Below are 8580 nucleotides of genomic sequence, written 5' to 3'. Positions count from 1 at the left end.
TACAGGTTCATATTGAATTTAAACTCCACCATCTGCCATGGCGGCATTTGAACCCGAGTCCCCAGAACATTATCTGGATCAGCAGTCGGTGATAATGCCTTCATGTTATAATTAAATTCCTTGTTAAGACATGGATCACTTTACACCTTTTTTAAATTTCCTCTTCCACTCAGGATTACACTTTAATTAAGAAGTTTGGACTATCTCCCGATGTAGTTGCCACTGTTCTTCAACTGTGCCGCCCTTAAATGTTTTTGCCAAGTCCACTCAGGCCAAGTCCTTCCTCAGGCCAGTAAACTTATCATTGTCCAACACTACACCTCACATCTGTGACTCTTTCTTCACTGTTTCAGTCTGAATGTGAAACTCGAGCATGTTGTGGTCACTCTTTCTAAGGTGATCTTGTACTACAGTATGATTGGTCACTCCTTCCTCATTACATTATAACAAAGTCAGTTGTCTGTTTGGTTCCTTGAAATGTTACTCGAAGAAATCATCCCTCCTACGTTCGAGGAATCGTTCTTTGAGGCTCCCCTTGCCAAATTCATCAATCCAGTCAATATGCATGTTCAAATTACGCATGATCACTCTTGTGTCCTTGCCTCAAACCAACGTTATTCTCTGGTTCATGCTATTCCCTACTTTGAAAGTAGTTTGCCGGGGTGGGGGTTTGTGAGCTGGGAATGCTTCTACCAACGGGTATCTTTCAATGTAATTTATTTCGATCCGGATGGATTCATCATTTTTGTCCAATGTGCTAATATCATTTCTTATTACAGCCTTGACATCACCCTTAACCAATGCAGACACTCCACCTGTTATTCCTTCTTGTCTGAATTCTGAGTACCCTTGTACATTTAACACCCCAGTCCTGACATTCCTGCAACCACATTTCAGTTATCCCCACCAGGCCATACCTAGTTATCTCTGTTTGAGCTGTCAGCTGATTAATTTTATTTCAAATACTGCACACATTTAGTTAAAAGTATTTTTATGTAAGTTCTATTGATTTGTCTTTCTCTTTTAATAGTTTTGTGCACAGGCTCTTCATCCTTATTTATTGATCGCCGATAATAGTGAGTCTATCATTTATTCCAACTTTCTACTCATTTCTTAAATTGTTACTATTCCTTCCTTCAGCATGATCATGTACTGGCTCTGCCTGTTTAGTTGACTAACCTTCACTTTCAGCTCAGTTTCTAATTTGCTGCTTTGGTTCCCAGCCTCCTGTATTATTAGGTTAAACCTACCCGAGTTACACTATCACACCTCGCTTGCAGGATGTTGGGCCATTCCAGTTTAGGTGCGCCCTGTCCTTTTTGCACTGCTCTCACCCGTCCCAGAAGCTATCCGAATCATCCAAATATCAGAAAGCCTCCTCCAAGACCAGCTCTTTAGTCACGTATTCAACTATGATATCTCCCTCTTCCTTGTCTCAATTCTAGGTGGCACGGGGAGTAATCCCAAGATTACAATCCTGGAGATCCTGCTTTTCAACTCAGGCTTTGCCACCTAAAATTCTTTGCAGGACCTTTCAGTCCTCCTACGTATGTCATTCGTATCAATGTGTATCACGACCGCTGGCTGTTCACCCTCACCCTTCAGTTTGCCCAGAACATGCTCGGAGACATCCCTGATCCTCGCACCAACCGCCCTTTGTATGAAGAATTCATATAATCATAGAATCGCTGCGGTGGGGAAACAGACCATTTCACACAGCACGTCCACGCTGACCCTCCGAAGAGTAACGCACCCTGACCCATTCCCCTACTTTATTACTCTGCATTTACCCCGACTAATGCATCTAACCGGCACATTGCTGAACACTTTTGGCAAAAAGCCAGCAACCTCGACCCATTCCGTTACACTGTGTTAAATCTGCTTTCTCTCAACAGATACTTCCAGAACTACTGAGCATTTCCAGCAATTTCTGGTTTTGTCACCGATGATAGTTGCATATTGATTATAACATATGCAACTCAGACTTGAAAGAAAGCTGAATTTAATCTCTCAGGAGAAAACTAAATATTTGGTCAGTCAATAATCCCAGTTAAGTTTTATTAAATTACTCCTGTTCTGTCCGTGAACATCATTTGTTCACTTTCTCAATCCTGAATAAAGGAAATTTTGCATTTTTTAAAAAATATCAGAAACCTCGAAAAAGTTGCACACTTACTTCTTCATATGGGAATGTGATTACATCTCATTCTTCCGTCTCAGTTCAATTACAGAGGATTATTCACAACACACACACACACACAGAAAACGGATCTTTTTTTGAAACTGAAAAAAAGTATTATGTCAACTTAGATGATCGAATTTATGGAAAACTATGTCGGGCTGACAAACGATATTGTTATGAAGGTATAGAGGTGTACATTGTTCTGAAAGAAGTTAAAATGTAACATTTGACTGTGAAGCTAATCTTGAGTCTGAGTTGCCACGGAACAAAAACAAATTCAGTTTAAATTATGCCCCAAACACTGAAATCCAATCGAGTTTGAAATATAATACGTTTGATGACGTCAAGATCAATGAAATAATCCAATTTTTTGAGGTGTAAAACTGGTCATTTTGAACATTTAGGGGGAGAACTGTCAAGGACACCCACAAAGATAGACTGCTGGCAGAAGAGCTTTCTAAAGGTACCTGTCTATAAGAAGTTTGCACAGCAGAACATCGAAGCTGACACGAGATAAAAATTTACAGTGCAAAATCTACAAAGGAGAATTGATAAAGCTGACTGGTTTTGAAACGTGATTTTGTTTTGTAAATCTTAATCGTGGTGTTTTGTTTTATCGGACCAGTATTGTAGAGTGGGAGGTAAAAGATAGGTTTAACGAAACGAGTTCTAAATAGTTACTCATTTTAATATTCTCTGTTGGAGTTAAATAGCAAAATTGTAAATTTTACTTTAAATAGTGACCTATGTAAATGGTTCTTTGCTTCTCGAAATTTAACAGATTCTGGCATGAGGTGAACATTTTCTCTGTGGCTGGTTTAATTTAGGTGAGGGGTTTACCGTTTGGTGCCCTTTGAATGCGATTTGAACGGGTTTAGACAGATCCAGTCTGGGATTCGGGCAGATTTAAATAGGTTTGGGGTATGAAAACGCACAGTAGATTTAATCATTTGCACATTATTGTCCGAGAGCTTTAAACAAAAAGTCGGTGAGACACTTTGTTTAATTTCGGTGACTTGTGGTTGGTTAAATTAAAGGTGAGAGAAATGGCTCTTAAAATGTTAAAGAGGTTCTGAGCTTGAAGATTATTCTCACATTGGCCGAGGGCGTTTAGAAGCAAAGATAAAGGCAAAACTTTTAGAATTAGCAAATAACTTAGATTTGTGTTTCACCAAGAACAAGAGCAAAGCTGAAATTGTCAGGAAATTACTCAAACACAAAGTTATGTCAGAGAATCAATTACAATTAAAAAAAATTACAATTCAAGAAAATTCAGTTTAAAAATAAACGAAAGGAAAGAGACAGAGAAAGAAGAAAGAGAAAGCAAGAGAGAAGAGAAAGAAAAAAGAGAGAAGTTTCGTAGCTGAGCAAAGAGAGAGAGAGAAGAAAAGGCGAGAGAAAGAGAAAGAAGGTGCTTAGCTGAGCAAAAAGAGAGCCAATTTGCACTTGAGAAGTTGCGATTTAGTTAGCAAAGTCAAGTTAACATGATGAAGATTAAAAGGGACATTAGTGACATATATAACTATGTCAAAACTCTGCCACACTTTGATGAGAAGGATGTTGAGGCCTTCTTTATTTCATTGAAAAATTGGCTCGGCAGATGGAGTGGTCTGAGGATTTTTGAGTAATGCTACTTCGGACTAAGCTGTTCGGCAGAGCTCGAGAAGTATTCGCTGCGCTGTCAGATGAGAGGGTCACGAGATTATGAAGACGTCAAATAACGTGTTTTATCTGCCGATGGGTGACATGAGAGGCACGTCAATCCTTGTAAGGCTCGAGGAATCGAGCCATCTGGGGCCGTGTTATTCGGAATAAAGGTGCAGCAACTTCCCCCTAACATAACACAAACTCCCTCTTTTTCTGCCAACATCATATCTAAGGCCATCCTATTTTCCCAGGCCATCCTGCTTGTGGCATCTAACTGTTCAGCTATTACTTTAACAGCGTTTCCGGTGCAATTTGTAAATCTTTGTTGGTTATAAAAAATGTAATTAATCCAATCGACATTTTTATTCATTGTTACCCTCCAGAAAAGAGATTCAAATCCAGCTGCTATTTTTGAGGATGTAATTGTGAAGATGGACGAGGGAGATCCAGTAGATGTAGTGTAACTGGACTTTCAGAAAGCTTTTGATAAAGTCCGACATAGGAGGTTAGTGAGCAAAATTAGCGCGCATGGCATTAGGGGCAAAGTACTAACTTGGATTGAATGTTGGTTGGCTGATAGGAAACAAAGCGTAGTGATAATCGGCTCCATTTCGGAATGGCAGTGGGTGGCAGGGTGAAATGTGATGAGGATGTTAGGAGATTACAGGGTGACCTGGACAAGTTAGGTGAGTGCTCAGATGCATGGCAGATGCAGTTTAATGTGGATAAATGTATGGTGTCCATTATGGTGGCAAGAACAGGACGGTAGATTACTACCTAAATGGAATCAATTTAGGTAAAGGGGCAGTACAAAGAGATCTCGGTGTTCTTGTACACCGGGCAATGAAGGTAAGCATGCAGGTACAGCAGGTAGAGAAGAAGGCTAATAGCGTACTGGCCTTCATAACAAGAGGGATTGAGTATAGAAGCAAAAATGTTCTTCTACAGCTGTACAGGGCCCTTGTGAGACCACACCTGGAGTTCTGTGTGCAGTTCTGGTCTCCAAATTTGAGGAAAGACATTCTGGCTATTGAGGGAGTGCAGCGTAGGTTCACGAGGTCAATTTCTGGAATGGCGGGATTACCTTACACTGAAAGACTGGAGCGGCTGGGCTTGTATACCCTTGAGTTTAGACGACCGAGAGGGGGTATAATTGAGACATATAAGATTATTAAAGGATTGGACACTCTGGAGGCAAGGAAACATGCTTCTGCCGATGGGTGATTGCCGAACCAAAGGACACAGCTTAAAAATACGGGGTAGACCATTTAGGACAGAGATGAGGAGAAACTTTTTCACCCAGAGAGTGGTGGCTGTGTAGAATGCTCTGCCCAGAGGGCAGTGGAGACCCAGTCTCTGGATTCATTTAAGAAAGAGTTAGATAGAGCTCTCAAGGATTGTGGAATCAAGGGTTATGGAGATAAGGCAGAAACATGATACTGATTAAGGATGATCAGTCATGATCATATTGAATGGTGATGCAGGCTCGAAGGGCAGAATGGCCTACTCTTCCACCTATTGTCTATTGTCTATTGTCTATCTGGTTATGAGTCTTAAATTCATCAGGCACCCCTCTGGGAAGCCCTATCCCGTCCAAATAAATATCATCATCCAAAGGAGGCAGCAAACACTGACCGTGCATTCCTCGTTTTCCCCATTCCAGGAATCTCACCTTTTTCAAATGCTAGGTTGAATAGAATAGCCAATTGCACAATTGCACCAGAGTCTCGCCAGTCAGAGGGCATAGTAGGTCTTAGAATCTTTCCGCCACAGTACCACCACAAATCCACTTGGGGTATCTTTAAAGCTGAATAGTTTCCTCCCAACACTGTCTCGGCAACCAATTCGATTTCCGAGCAGGACTTTACGTCTCCAAGAAATCGGGACCAGTCCGACACCTGCCTTCACACACAGGAGATACGATTCCCGACCACGTCCGAAAATGAAGGGGGACTTTTTAAATCCTCCGTCAGGGGAGGGAACAACAACAGCAAAGACCGACAGCCTGGGTCCCCCACGCTGTCTCATCCTGGTACAGGGCTATCATACATATCATACCAGACCTGTCCCGCATCTACCCGTGCGGAAAGGGAACCATGCGAGCCACCAGTCTACCAGAGGCACATGCATAGCAAATGATTTTATTCAGACTTTTCACAGTGTACTTCACCCATTCAACCCAGGCATTTGTATCCCCGTATTCCGTTTCTATTTCAATAGACTGTTTCAAGTCTTTCATCTCTACAATTGTGACCGTCCCCCTCCCAACCCCGCCCTAACCTTGGCATTCGTACTTTCCACTACGGACCCGGTTCTCACCTGTAGGCGAAATCAACATCACGAGAAAATCAAATTCTGCCTGCCAATTATCATTTCTATGCCAAATGTTTCATTGAGCTGGACCTGGTAAACGCTCCTCCCCACCACCCCACCCACGCCGCCGGTCATATATCCCTTCCTTCCACTAGGTATTCTTCACTGTAATGTACACTGGGTTGCACCTTTGGTCTGGACAATGAGGGGGAGGCCGAACAGGGCTTCGGCGTACTTGGATGAGAGGATTTTCCTAAGGTTTGCCCTTACCGTGAAATGCATTCCAAAATGTATTCCTATCACCAAGATCAGCCATCTCTGCCATGGGGGCCCGGGGGTCAGAGGGTTTGAGGTCTAATTTCTTTCCATTTTGTACTGAGTAACCTCCATAGGATTTGAGATGAATTGCTGAGTTACTATACTTCCTCTGACTTTCCACAGTCCCACAATCTACCAACTGCAAATATCGGCTTCTGTGATATGGGGATTGTTACTCTCGGGGACCATTAGTACCACATAAGACGTTCTTACTAAAACGCAATCATGGAAGGGGAGCAAAAAGACTAAACTATACACTCTCTCCATTCGTGAAAAGGGCGTGCCGAGAGACGAAACCAACAATTTGACAGAAACTTATCCCGCGATCACGTTGCAACCTTACAAACAATCACTTATCCATCCATTAAACGTTCCTTTAAACAGTTCTCTTTAACTTAAGTTTAAACGGTTCCGTTGTTGTTTCTGTTATCCAAATTCCCTTGTCGTTCGGGGGTTTGACTGGCCTTTTGATTCTTGTATAATGTGTCCAGCCCTTTTCGGCCGTCCTAATTGCCGTCTCTGTCATGAGGAGGGCTTGATACGGACCTTCCCAGTCTGGCTGAAGTTTCGTCTCCGACTACGATTTGATTAGTACCCAATCGCCCGGTCTGAGCGGATGCACTGCAAAGTCAAGGGGGTGGCGTCTCGGCAAGCTGACCCTGAGTTTGAAGAAAAGATAGAGAATCGGACAGGGCCAGTACATACTTCTTTAACTTCTGTTCATTAATTTGAACCACCACTTTTGTGCCCAAATAAGGTAAGCCGAACAATATTTCATTGGGGACAGTCCCAAGTCGTTTTTCTGTGCTATTCGCCGAGGGTAGACACTTTGTCCACGGGGGTTTGGTCTCAAGTACTAATTTAGACAGTTGCTTTTTCAGCGTCTGATTCATTCTTTCAACCTTTCCTGATGAGGACGGGTGCCAAGGGGTGTGGAATTCCCAGGAGATTCCTAAACTCTTCATTGTCTCCTATAATACTTTAGAAGTAAAATGTGTACCTTGATCTGAGTCTATATGTTCTACTATCCAGTACCTGGGAATTATCTGTTCAAGAATCACCTTGCATACCCAATTCTCGGTGGCTGTAGCCAAGGGGTATGATTCAAACCGAACATATGGTCAACGAGCACCAACAGGTACTTCAAACTTTCCACACGGGGTAAATCGGTATAACCTACCTGGATATTCTGAAATGGTCGTAGCCCAGGTGGTCGTCCTCCCTGAACCTGTCTCCTCAAAACCTTTTTGTTTATCTTTTTATATGTTATACATCCTTCACATATCTGTTTGGCAATGGTATATACTTCTTTACACCCATATTTTCGCAGGACTAAATCGCACATTGCCTGCACCCCCCCCCCCCCCCCCCCCACCCATGACTTCCCTGATGCAAAATGGTCATAATTTCTCGCGTCATCATTTTATTAAGCATCTCCATTCCATCAGGTAGCAGCCAACAGCCCTCTTCTGTTTTAAACGCACTAATATCTTTCAGTTCCTCCTCCTCCTTATTATTAAATAACGGAGTACTCGGAGGATCAGGGAGCAAAGGTATCAGGGGACATATTACTGCTTCTGGTGGACTCATGGCCACCACCCTAGCTGCCTCATCTGTCAATCTATTCCCCCTTACTTCTAGGGTATCCCCCTTCCTCTACCATACCGTTGGTTTTTCTCATTTGGCCACATATTCCGTCGGTTATCTATTTCCTGTGTTTCAGTCTTTTTTGCCTTATTTTTGCCTTTTGTTTATGTTTTTCGTCCTCTCTCCTTAAAAGTACTCTCTGACCCTCCCTCAGCAATTCATCAAATGGTTTCTCACTCCATCCCAATATTTTCTGTATTTTCTTCTGAATATCTGGCCAAGACTTAGTCGCAAAGTATATTTTCAACAATCCTTCCCCTACTGGCCCCTCTAAATCCATCCCAGAATATTTGCACATAGAGTCCTTCAGTCTTTGTAAAAACGCCGAGGGACTCTCTTCCTTTCCTTGACGTACCTCAAATGCCTTCAATTGCTTCTCCAATTGCCCTTATTAATACACTTTTCATAATTTTCATCTTTTCCCTATTTTCTTGTTTCTGATTATCCCAATTGGGGTCTCTTAAGGGGAACTT

The sequence above is a fragment of the Chiloscyllium plagiosum genome, chromosome 5 (assembly GCF_004010195.1).
Source record: "Chiloscyllium plagiosum isolate BGI_BamShark_2017 chromosome 5, ASM401019v2, whole genome shotgun sequence".
Classification (NCBI taxonomy): Eukaryota; Metazoa; Chordata; class Chondrichthyes; order Orectolobiformes; family Hemiscylliidae; genus Chiloscyllium; species Chiloscyllium plagiosum.
The sequence above is the reverse complement of the archived record's forward strand: the minus strand, read 5'-3'. Positions refer to the sequence as shown.